Raw genomic sequence first — 13408 nt, forward strand, 5'->3', positions numbered from 1 at the left:
TCTCATTTTGTAATTTAATATACAGCGGCCCTCTGCTGAGAGGACAAAAGGTTCCACGCTGCTCGTCTTTCATTCCGAGTTTGATTATAAAACCATGAACGCATGCCGCCGGGAGGCGAGAGAATGTCGTCCGTTTGCTCATCCACCGAGGAGAGAGTGAGTGTTGCCCAGGATCAGGGACGGAGTTAAAAATACAGACAGATATCTTTCTTTTTTCAGAAGCCGTCACACAAAGACGCTTAGGTCTCTTTTAAAGGGATGTTCATCTCCAAACGGATATTTGATTTGCGTACAATCTGATTGGAGCACAGAACCCTGAGAGGATACAGTACAGCGCTTCCATTCTTCTCTGAGAGAACGAAGGCCTCTCTTACAAAACTGTTCCTCATCTTTGATGACAAGTTGGCAACAGGGAGAGATGGAGAGAGTGACTGTTCTTCATCTTTAATAACAAGTTGGCAACAGGGAGAGATGGAGAGAGTGACTGTTCTTCATCTTTAATAACAAGTTGGCAACAGGGAGAGATGGAGAGAGTGACTGTTCTTCATCTTTAATAACAAGTTGGCAACAGGGAGAGATGGAGAGAGTGACTGTTCTTCATCTTTAATAACAAGTTGGCAACAGGGAGAGATGGAGAGAGTGACTGTTCTTCATATTTAATAACAAGTTGGCAACAGGGAGAGATGGAGAGAGTGACTGTTCTTCATCTTTAATAACAAGTTGGCAACAGGGAGAGATGGAGAGAGTGACTGTTCTTCATCTTTAATAACAAGTTGGCAACAGGGAGAGATGGAGAGAGTGACTGTTCTTCATCTTTAATAACAAGTTGGCAACAGGGAGAGATGGAGAGAGTGACTGTTCTTCATCTTTAATAACAAGTTGGCAACAGGGAGAGATGGAGAGAGTGACTGTTCTTCATCTTTAATAACAAGTTGGCAACAGGGAGAGATGGAGAGAGTGACTGTTCTTCATCTTTAATAACAAGTTGGCAACAGGGAGAGATGGAGAGAGTGACTGTTCTTCATCTTTAATAACAAGTTGGCAACAGGGAGAGATGGAGAGAGTGACTGTTCTTCATCTTTAATAACAAGTTGGCAACAGGGAGAGATGGAGAGAGTGACTGTTCTTCATCTTTAATAACAAGTTGGCAACAGGGAGAGATGGAGAGAGTGACTGTTCTTCATCTTTAATAACAAGTTGGCAACAGGGAGAGATGGAGAGAGTGGAGTCGGACAGCAACGTGTTTTTTCTTTTGTTGAGATGTTCTTATCTAAAAGTGCTCAAGGTCACAACGACAGGAGACGGCATCTAGGACCACTGAGACAGGAGACGGCATCTAGGACCACTGAGACAGGAGACAGCATCTAGGACCACTGAGACAGGAGACGGCATCTAGGACCACTGAGACAGGAGACGGCATCTAGGACCACTGAGACAGGAGACGGCATCTAGGACCACTGAGACAGGAGACGGCATCTAGGACCACTGAGACAGGAGACAGCATCTAGGACCACTGAGACAGGAGACGGCATCTAGGACCACTGAGACAGGAGACGGCATCTAGGACCACTGAGACAGGAGACAGCATCTAGGACCACTGAGACAGGAGACGGCATCTAGGACCACTGAGACAGGAGACGGCATCTAGGACCACTGAGACAGGAGACAGCATCTAGGACCACTGAGACAGGAGACAGCATCTAGGACCACTGAGACAGGAGACGGCATCTAGGACCACTGAGACAGGAGACGGCATCTAGGACCACTGAGACAGGAGACGGCATCTAGGACCACTGAGACAGGAGACGGCATCTAGGACCACTGAGACAGGAGACGGCATCTAGGACCACTGAGACAGGAGACAGCATCTAGGACCACTGAGACAGGAGACGGCATCTAGGACCACTGAGACAGGAGACGGCACAGGAGACGGCATCTAGGCCCACTGAGACAGGAGACGGCATCTAGGCCCACTGAGACAGGAGACGGCATCTAGGACCACTGAGACAGGAGACAGCATCTAGGACCACTGAGACAGGAGACGGCATCTAGGACCACTGAGACAGGAGACGGCATCTAGGCCCACTGAGACAGGAGACGGCATCTAGGACCACTGAGACAGGAGACAGCATCTAGGACCACTGAGACAGGAGACAGCATCTAGGACAGGCCCACTGAGACAGGAGACAGCATCTAGGACCACTGAGACAGGAGACAGCATCTAGGACCACTGAGACAGGAGACAGCATCTAGGACCACTGAGACAGGAGACGGCATCTAGGACCACTGAGACAGGAGACGGCATCTAGGACCACTGAGACAGGAGACAGCATCTAGGACCACTGAGACAGGAGACAGCATCTAGGACAGGCCCACTGAGACAGGAGACAGCATCTAGGACCACTGAGACAGGAGACGGCATCTAGGCCCACTGAGACAGGAGACGGCGTCTAGGACCACTGAGACAGGAGACAGCATCTAGGACCACTGAGACAGGAGACGGCGTCTAGGACCACTGAGACAGGAGACAGCATCTAGGACCACTGAGACAGGAGACGGCGTCTAGGACCACTGAGACAGGAGACAGCATCTAGGACCACTGAGACAGGAGACAGCATCTAGGACCACTGAGACAGGAGACAGCATCTAGGACCACTGAGACAGGACCACTGAGACAGGAGACAGCATCTAGGACCACTGAGACAGGAGACAGCATCTAGGACAGGCCCACTGAGACAGGAGACAGCATCTAGGACCACTGAGACAGGAGACGGCATCTAGGACCACTGAGACAGGAGACGGCATCTAGGACCACTGAGACAGGAGACAGCATCTAGGACAGGCCCACTGAGACAGGAGACAGCATCTAGGACCACTGAGACAGGAGACAGCATCTAGGACAGGCCCACTGAGACAGGAGACAGCATCTAGGACCACTGAGACAGGAGACAGCATCTAGGACCACTGAGACAGGAGACGGCATCTAGGACCACTGAGACAGGAGACAGCATCTAGGACCACTGAGACAGGAGACGGCATCTAGGACCACTGAGACAGGAGACGGCATCTAGGACCACTGAGACAGGAGACAGCATCTAGGACCACTGAGACAGGAGACAGCATCTAGGACAGGCCCACTGAGACAGGAGACAGCATCTAGGACCACTGAGACAGGAGACGGCATCTAGGCCCACTGAGACAGGAGACGGCGTCTAGGACCACTGAGACAGGAGACGGCGTCTAGGACCACTGAGACAGGAGACAGCATCTAGGACCACTGAGACAGGAGACGGCGTCTAGGACCACTGAGACAGGAGACAGCATCTAGGACCACTGAGACAGGAGACAGCATCTAGGACAGGCCCACTGAGACAGGAGACAGCATCTAGGACCACTGAGACAGGAGACGGCATCTAGGACCACTGAGACAGGAGACGGCATCTAGGACCACTGAGACAGGAGACAGCATCTAGGACAGGCCCACTGAGACAGGAGACAGCATCTAGGACCACTGAGACAGGAGACAGCATCTAGGACAGGCCCACTGAGACAGGAGACAGCATCTAGGACCACTGAGACAGGAGACAGCATCTAGGACCACTGAGACAGGAGACGGCATCTAGGACCACTGAGACAGGAGACGGCATCTAGGACCACTGAGACAGGAGACAGCATCTAGGACAGGCCCACTGAGACAGGAGACAGCATCTAGGATAGGCCCACTGAGACAGGAGACAGCATCTAGGACAGGCCCACTGAGACAGGAGACGGCATCTAGGACAGGCCCACTGAGACAGGAGACGGCATCTAGGACAGGCCCACTGAGACAGGAGAGGGCATCTAGGACAGGCCCACTGAGACAGGAGACGGCATCTAGGACAGGCCCACTGAGACAGGAGACGGCATCTAGGACCACTGAGACAGGACACGGCATCTAGGACAGGCCCACTGAGACAGGAGACGGCATCTAGGACAGGCCCACTGAGACAGGAGACGGCATCTAGGACAGGCCCACTGAGACAGGAGATGGCATCTAGGACAGGCCCACTGAGACAGGAGACGGCATCTAGGACAGGACCACTGAGACAGGAGACGGCATCTAGGACAGGACCACTGAGACAGGAGACGGCATCTAGGACAGGACCACTGAGACAGGAGACAGCATCTAGGACAGGCCCACTGAGACAGGAGACTGCATCTAGGACAGGCCCACTGAGACAGGAGACGGCATCTAGGACCGCTGAGACAGGAGACGGCATCTAGGACCACTGAGACAGGAGACGGCATCTAGGACCACTGAGACAGGAGACGGCATCTAGGACAGGCCCACTGAGACAGGAGACGGCATCTAGGACCACTGAGACAGGAGACGGCATCTAGGACCACTGAGACAGGAGACGGCATCTAGGACCACTGAGACAGGAGACGGCATCTAGGACAGGCCCACTGAGACAGGAATCCAGCCGACTATCAAGAACCTGATGACATGGACCCTAGATCAGCAGTCCTAGTCTGAGACGCTTGGTGAATACAGACCCTGAAAAGTAGTTGAAATGTAGCAGAGGACCTGCCAGGGTTGTGTACCAGAACAGACTCATATCTCCTCAGATATTCTGTATCAGAACAGACTCATATCTCCTCAGATATTCTGTATCAGAACAGACTCATATCTCCTCAGATATTCTGTATCAGAACAGACTCATATCTCCTCAGATATTCTGCTACTGTCACTGTGTTTGTGTTAGCTTTCCAACATTACATTTCTACATCAAATATGCACAAAGTCATGCTAATCTTTAACTTACAGAGAAACCTTTAAACTCAAGTCACACACGCACACACGCACGCGCACACACACACACACACACACACACACGCACACACGCACACACCGTCCATCCTAACACATCATATTGTCTTAGATGAGGTCTACATGAGGGTGTCTGATGATTTGCATAGTATTTTCTCAGCTTGTTATTGTGAGATGGAAGCACACACACACACACACACACGCACACACACACACACACACACACACACACACACACACACACACACACACACACACACACACACACACACACTCTCTCTCTGATGGTCTCTGTTGAATTCATAGTTCTCTACTGCTATCATGTGGTCAGAGTTAGGTACTGGGTCAGACCAACTGGCTAGTTCAGGGGTAGACTACTTAGGACCAGAGTTAGGTACTGGGTCAGACCAACTGGCTAGTTCAGGGTAGACTACTTAGGACCAGAGTTAGGTACTGGGTCAGACCAACTGACTAGTTCAGGGGTAGACTACTTAGGACCAGAGTTAGGTACTGGGTCAGGCCAACTGGCTAGTTCAGGGTTAGACAACTTTAAACCAAAGTTATTCCTCTCCTGTATTCCCTGTTCACCCCACTACTGCGTGGCCAAACAAAACTCCAACACCATCATTAAGTTTGCTGACGACACAACAGTGGTAGGCCTGATCACCGACGACGATGAAACGGCCTATAAGGAGGAGGCCAGAGACCTTATGGTGTCAGGACAACAACCTCTCCCTCAATGTGAGCAAGACAAAGGAGCTGATTGTGGACTACAGGAAAAGGTGGGCTGAACAGGCCCCCATTAACATCAATGGGGCTGTAGTGGAGCGGGTCGAGAGTTTCAAGTTCATTGGCGTCCACATCACAAACAATAATGGTCCAAACACACCAAGCACAGTCATGAAGAGGGCACGACAAAGCCTGTTCCCCCTCCGGAGACTGAAAAGATATGGCATGGGTCCTCAGACCCTCAAAAGGTTCTACAGCTGCACCATCGAGAGCATCCTGACCGGTTGGTATGGCAACTGCTCGGCATCTGACCGTAAGGCGCTACAGAGGGTAGTGCGTACGGCCCAGTCCCTCACTGGGGCCAAGCTTCCTGCCATCCAGGACCTATATAATAGGCGGTGTCAGAGGAAAGCCCATAAAATTGTCAGAAACTCCAGTCACCCAAGTTATAGACTGTTTTCTCTGCTACCGCACGGCAAGTGGTATCGGAGCGCCAAGTCTAGGACCAAAAGGCTCCTCAACAGCTTCTACCCCAAAGCCATTAGACTGCTGAACAATTAATAAAATCGCCACCGGACAATTTACATTGACCCCCCTTTTGTACACTGCTGCTACTCGCTGTGTATTATCTACACATAGTCACTTCACCCCCACCTACATGTACAAATTACCTCAACTAACCTGTACATTGACTCGGTATCGGTGCCCCCTGTATATAGCCTCCACACTGACTCTGTACCGGTACCACCTGTATATAGCCTCCACACTGACTCGGTACCGGTGCCCCCTGTATATAGCCTCCACACTGACTCTGTACCGGTACCACCTGTATATAGCCTCCACACTGACTCGGTACCGGTGCCCCCTGTATATAGCCTCCACACTGACTCTGTACCGGTACCACCTGTATATAACCTCCACATTGACTCGGTATCGGTGCCCCCTGTATATAGCCTCCACACTGACTCGGTACCGGTGCCCCCTGTATATAGCCTCCACACTGACTCGGTACCGGTGCCCCCTGTATATAGCCTCCACACTGACTCGGTACCGGTGCCCCCTGTATATAGCCTCCACACTGACTCAGTACCGGTGCCCCCTGTATATAGCCTCCACACTGACTCTGTACCGGTACCCCCTGTATATAGCCTCCACACTGACTCTGTACCGGTACCACCTGTATATAGCCTCCACACTGACTCTGTACCAGTACCCCCTGTATAAAGCCTCCACACTGACTCGGTACCGGTGCCCCCTGTATATAGCCTCCACACTGACTCTGTACCGGTACCTCCTGTATATAGCCTCCACATTGACTCTGTACTGGTACCACCTGTATATAACCTCCACATTGACTCTGTACCGGTGCCCCCTGTATATAGCCTCCACACTGACTCAGTACCGGTGCCCCCTGTATATAGCCTCCACACTGACTCTGTACCGGTACCCCCTGTATATAGCCTCCACACTGACTCTGTACCGATACCCCCTGTATATAGCCTCCACACTGACTCTGTACCGGTACCACCTGTATATAGCCTCCACACTGACTCTGTACCAGTACCCCCTGTATAAAGCCTCCACACTGACTCGGTACCGGTGCCCCCTGTATATAGCCTCCACACTGACTCTGTACCGGTACCTCCTGTATATAGCCTCCACATTGACTCTGTACTGGTACCACCTGTATATAACCTCCACATTGACTCTGTACCGGTGCCCCCTGTATATAGCCTCCACACTGACTCGGTACCGGTGCCCCCTGTATATAGCCTCCACACTGACTCGGTACCGGTGCCCCCTGTATATAGCCTCCACACTGACTCGGTACCGGTGCCCCCTGTATATAGCCTCCACACTGACTCAGTACCGGTGCCCCCTGTATATAGCCTCCACACTGACTCTGTACCGGTACCCCCTGTATATAGCCTCCACACTGACTCTGTACCGATACCCCCTGTATATAGCCTCCACACTGACTCTGTACCGGTACCACCTGTATATAGCCTCCACACTGACTCTGTACCAGTACCCCCTGTATAAAGCCTCCACACTGACTCGGTACCGGTGCCCCCTGTATATAGCCTCCACACTGACTCTGTACCGGTACCTCCTGTATATAGCCTCCACATTGACTCTGTACTGGTACCACCTGTATATAACCTCCACATTGACTCTGTACCGGTGCCCCCTGTATATAGCCTCCACACTGACTCTGTACCGGTACCACCTGTATATAACCTCCACATTGACTCGGTATCGGTGCCCCCTGTATATAGCCTCCACACTGACTCGGTACCGGTGCCCCCTGTATATAGCCTCCACACTGACTCGGTACCGGTGCCCCCTGTATATAGCCTCCACACTGACTCGGTACCGGTGCCCCCTGTATATAGCCTCCACACTGACTCTGTACCGGTGCCCCCTGTATATAGCCTCCACACTGACTCTGTACCGGTACCCCCTGTATATAGCCTCCACACTGACTCTGTACCGGTACCACCTGTATATAGCCTCCACACTGACTCTGTACCAGTACCCCCTGTATAAAGCCTCCACACTGACTCGGTACCGGTGCCCCCTGTATATAGCCTCCACACTGACTCTGTACCGGTACCTCCTGTATATAGCCTCCACATTGACTCTGTACTGGTACCACCTGTATATAACCTCCACATTGACTCTGTACCGGTGCCCCCTGTATATAGCCTCCACACTGACTCAGTACCGGTGCCCCCTGTATATAGCCTCCACACTGACTCTGTACCGGTACCCCCTGTATATAGCCTCCACACTGACTCTGTACCGATACCCCCTGTATATAGCCTCCACACTGACTCTGTACCGGTACCACCTGTATATAGCCTCCACACTGACTCTGTACCAGTACCCCCTGTATAAAGCCTCCACACTGACTCGGTACCGGTGCCCCCTGTATATAGCCTCCACACTGACTCTGTACCGGTACCTCCTGTATATAGCCTCCACATTGACTCTGTACTGGTACCACCTGTATATAACCTCCACATTGACTCTGTACCGGTGCCCCCTGTATATAGCCTCCACACTGACTCGGTACCGGTGCCCCCTGTATATAGCCTCCACACTGACTCGGTACCGGTGCCCCCTGTATATAGCCTCCACACTGACTCGGTACCGGTGCCCCCTGTATATAGCCTCCACACTGACTCAGTACCGGTGCCCCCTGTATATAGCCTCCACACTGACTCTGTACCGGTACCCCCTGTATATAGCCTCCACACTGACTCTGTACCGATACCCCCTGTATATAGCCTCCACACTGACTCTGTACCGGTACCACCTGTATATAGCCTCCACACTGACTCTGTACCAGTACCCCCTGTATAAAGCCTCCACACTGACTCGGTACCGGTGCCCCCTGTATATAGCCTCCACACTGACTCTGTACCGGTACCTCCTGTATATAGCCTCCACATTGACTCTGTACTGGTACCACCTGTATATAACCTCCACATTGACTCTGTACCGGTGCCCCCTGTATATAGCCTCCACACTGACTCGGTACCGGTGCCCCCTGTATATAGCCTCCACACTGACTCTGTACCGGTGCCCCCTGTATATAGCCTCCACACTGACTCGGTACCGGTGCCCCCTGTATATAGCCTCCACACTGACTCGGTACCGGTGCCCCCTGTATATAGCCTCCACACTGACTCGGTACCGGTGCCCCCTGTATATAGCCTCCACACTGACTCGGTACCGGTGCCCCCTGTATATAGCCTCCACACTGACTCGGTACCGGTGCCCCCTGTATATAGCCTCCACACTGACTCGGTACCGGTGCCCCCTGTATATAGCCTCCACACTGACTCTGTACCGGTACCTCCTGTATATAGCCTCCACACTGACTCTGTACTGGTACCCCCTGTATATAGCCTCCACATTGACTCAGTACTGGTACCACCTGTATACAGCCTCCACACTGACTCTGTACTGGTACCCCCTGTATATAGCCTCCACATTGACTCTGTACTGGTACCACCTGTATATAGCCTCCACACTGACTCGGTATCGGTGCCCCCTGTATATAGCCTCCACACTGACTCGGTACCGGTGCCCCCTGTATATAGCCTCCACACTGACTCAGTACCGGTGCCCCCTGTATATAGCCTCCACACTGACTCTGTACCGGTGCCCCCTGTATATAGCCTCCACACTGACTCGGTACCGGTGCCCCCTGTATATAGCCTCCACACTGACTCGGTACCGGTGCCCCCTGTATATAGCCTCCACACTGACTCGGTACCGGTGCCCCCTGTATATAGCCTCCACACTGACTCAGTACCGGTGCCCCCTGTATATAGCCTCCACACTGACTCTGTACCGGTACCCCCTGTATATAGCCTCCACACTGACTCTGTACCGGTACCACCTGTATATAGCCTCCACACTGACTCTGTACCAGTACCCCCTGTATAAAGCCTCCACACTGACTCGGTACCGGTGCCCCCTGTATATAGCCTCCACACTGACTCTGTACCGGTACCTCCTGTATATAGCCTCCACATTGACTCTGTACTGGTACCACCTGTATATAACCTCCACATTGACTCTGTACCGGTGCCCCCTGTATATAGCCTCCACACTGACTCAGTACCGGTGCCCCCTGTATATAGCCTCCACACTGACTCTGTACCGGTACCCCCTGTATATAGCCTCCACACTGACTCTGTACCGATACCCCCTGTATATAGCCTCCACACTGACTCTGTACCGGTACCACCTGTATATAGCCTCCACACTGACTCTGTACCAGTACCCCCTGTATAAAGCCTCCACACTGACTCGGTACCGGTGCCCCCTGTATATAGCCTCCACACTGACTCTGTACCGGTACCTCCTGTATATAGCCTCCACATTGACTCTGTACTGGTACCACCTGTATATAACCTCCACATTGACTCTGTACCGGTGCCCCCTGTATATAGCCTCCACACTGACTCGGTACCGGTGCCCCCTGTATATAGCCTCCACACTGACTCGGTACCGGTGCCCCCTGTATATAGCCTCCACACTGACTCGGTACCGGTGCCCCCTGTATATAGCCTCCACACTGACTCAGTACCGGTGCCCCCTGTATATAGCCTCCACACTGACTCTGTACCGGTACCCCCTGTATATAGCCTCCACACTGACTCTGTACCGATACCCCCTGTATATAGCCTCCACACTGACTCTGTACCGGTACCACCTGTATATAGCCTCCACACTGACTCTGTACCAGTACCCCCTGTATAAAGCCTCCACACTGACTCGGTACCGGTGCCCCCTGTATATAGCCTCCACACTGACTCTGTACCGGTACCTCCTGTATATAGCCTCCACATTGACTCTGTACTGGTACCACCTGTATATAACCTCCACATTGACTCTGTACCGGTGCCCCCTGTATATAGCCTCCACACTGACTCGGTACCGGTGCCCCCTGTATATAGCCTCCACACTGACTCTGTACCGGTGCCCCCTGTATATAGCCTCCACACTGACTCGGTACCGGTGCCCCCTGTATATAGCCTCCACACTGACTCGGTACCGGTGCCCCCTGTATATAGCCTCCACACTGACTCGGTACCGGTGCCCCCTGTATATAGCCTCCACACTGACTCGGTACCGGTGCCCCCTGTATATAGTCTCCACACTGACTCGGTACCGGTGCCCCCTGTATATAGCCTCCACACTGACTCGGTACCGGTGCCCCCTGTATATAGCCTCCACACTGACTCTGTACCGGTACCTCCTGTATATAGCCTCCACACTGACTCTGTACTGGTACCACCTGTATATAGCCTCCACACTGACTCGGTATCGGTGCCCCCTGTATATAGCCTCCACACTGACTCGATACCGGTGCCCCCTGTATATAGCCTCCACACTGACTCAGTACCGGTGCCCCCTGTATATAGCCTCCACACTGACTCTGTACCGGTACCCCCTGTATATAGCCTCCACACTGACTCTGTACCGATACCCCCTGTATATAGCCTCCACACTGACTCTGTACCGGTACCACCTGTATATAGCCTCCACACTGACTCTGTACCAGTACCCCCTGTATAAAGCCTCCACACTGACTCGGTACCGGTGCCCCCTGTATATAGCCTCCACACTGACTCTGTACCGGTACCTCCTGTATATAGCCTCCACATTGACTCTGTACTGGTACCACCTGTATATAACCTCCACATTGACTCTGTACCGGTGCCCCCTGTATATAGCCTCCACACTGACTCGGTACCGGTGCCCCCTGTATATAGCCTCCACACTGACTCTGTACCGGTGCCCCCTGTATATAGCCTCCACACTGACTCGGTACCGGTGCCCCCTGTATATAGCCTCCACACTGACTCGGTACCGGTGCCCCCTGTATATAGCCTCCACACTGACTCGGTACCGGTGCCCCCTGTATATAGCCTCCACACTGACTCGGTACCGGTGCCCCCTGTATATAGCCTCCACACTGACTCGGTACCGGTGCCCCCTGTATATAGCCTCCACACTGACTCGGTACCGGTGCCCCCTGTATATAGCCTCCACACTGACTCTGTACCGGTACCTCCTGTATATAGCCTCCACACTGACTCTGTACTGGTACCCCCTGTATATAGCCTCCACATTGACTCTGTACTGGTACCACCTGTATATAGCCTCCACATTGACTCAGTACTGGTACCACCTGTATACAGCCTCCACACTGACTCTGTACTGGTACCCCCTGTATATAGCCTCCACATTGACTCTGTACTGGTACCACCTGTATATAGCCTCCACACTGACTCGGTACCGGTGCCCCCTGTATATAGCCTCCACACTGACTCTGTACCGGTGCCCCCTGTATATAGCCTCCACACTGACTCGGTACCGGTGCCCCCTGTATATAACCTCCACATTGACTCTGTACCGGTGCCCCCTGTATATAGCCTCCACACTGACTCTGTACCGGTGCCCCCTGTATATAGCCTCCACACTGACTCGGTACAAGTACCCCCTGTATATAGCCTCCACACTGACTCGGTACCGGTGCCCCCTGTATATAGCCTCCACACTGACTCGGTACCGGTACCCCTTGTATATAGTCTCCACACTGACTCGGTACCGGTACCCCCTGTATATAGCCTCCACACTGACTCGGTACCGGTGCCCCCTGTATATAGCCTCCACACTGACTCGGTACCGGTGCCCCCTGTATATAGCCTCCACACTGACTCGGTACCGGTGCCCCCTGTATATAACCTCCACACTGACTCGGTACCGGTGCCCCCTGTATATAGCCTCCACACTGACTCGGTACCGGTGCCCCCTGTATATAGCCTCCACACTGACTCGGTACCGGTGCCCCCTGTATATAGCCTCCACACTGACTCGGTACCGGTGCCCCCTGTATATAACCTCCACATTGACTCTGTACCGGTGCCCCCTGTATATAGCCTCCACACTGACTCTGTACCGGTGCCCCCTGTATATAGCCTCCACACTGACTCGGTACCAGTACCCCCTGTATATAGCCTCCACACTGACTCTGTACCGGTGCCCCCTGTATATAGCCTCCACACTGACTCGGTACCGGTGCCCCCTGTATATAGCCTCCACACTGACTCGGTACCGGTGCCCCCTGTATATAGCCTCCACACTGACTCGGTACCGGTGCCCCCTGTATATAGCCTCCACACTGACTCGGTACCGGTGCCCCCTGTATATAGCCTCCACACTGACTCAGTACCGGTGCCCCCTGTATATAGCCTCCACACTGACTCTGTACCGGTACCCCTGTATATAGCCTCCACACTGACTCTGTACCGATACCCCCTGTATATAGCCTCCACACTGACT

Source organism: Oncorhynchus clarkii, chromosome 13 (genome assembly GCF_045791955.1).
Source record: "Oncorhynchus clarkii lewisi isolate Uvic-CL-2024 chromosome 13, UVic_Ocla_1.0, whole genome shotgun sequence".
NCBI classification, from domain to species: domain Eukaryota; kingdom Metazoa; phylum Chordata; class Actinopteri; order Salmoniformes; family Salmonidae; genus Oncorhynchus; species Oncorhynchus clarkii.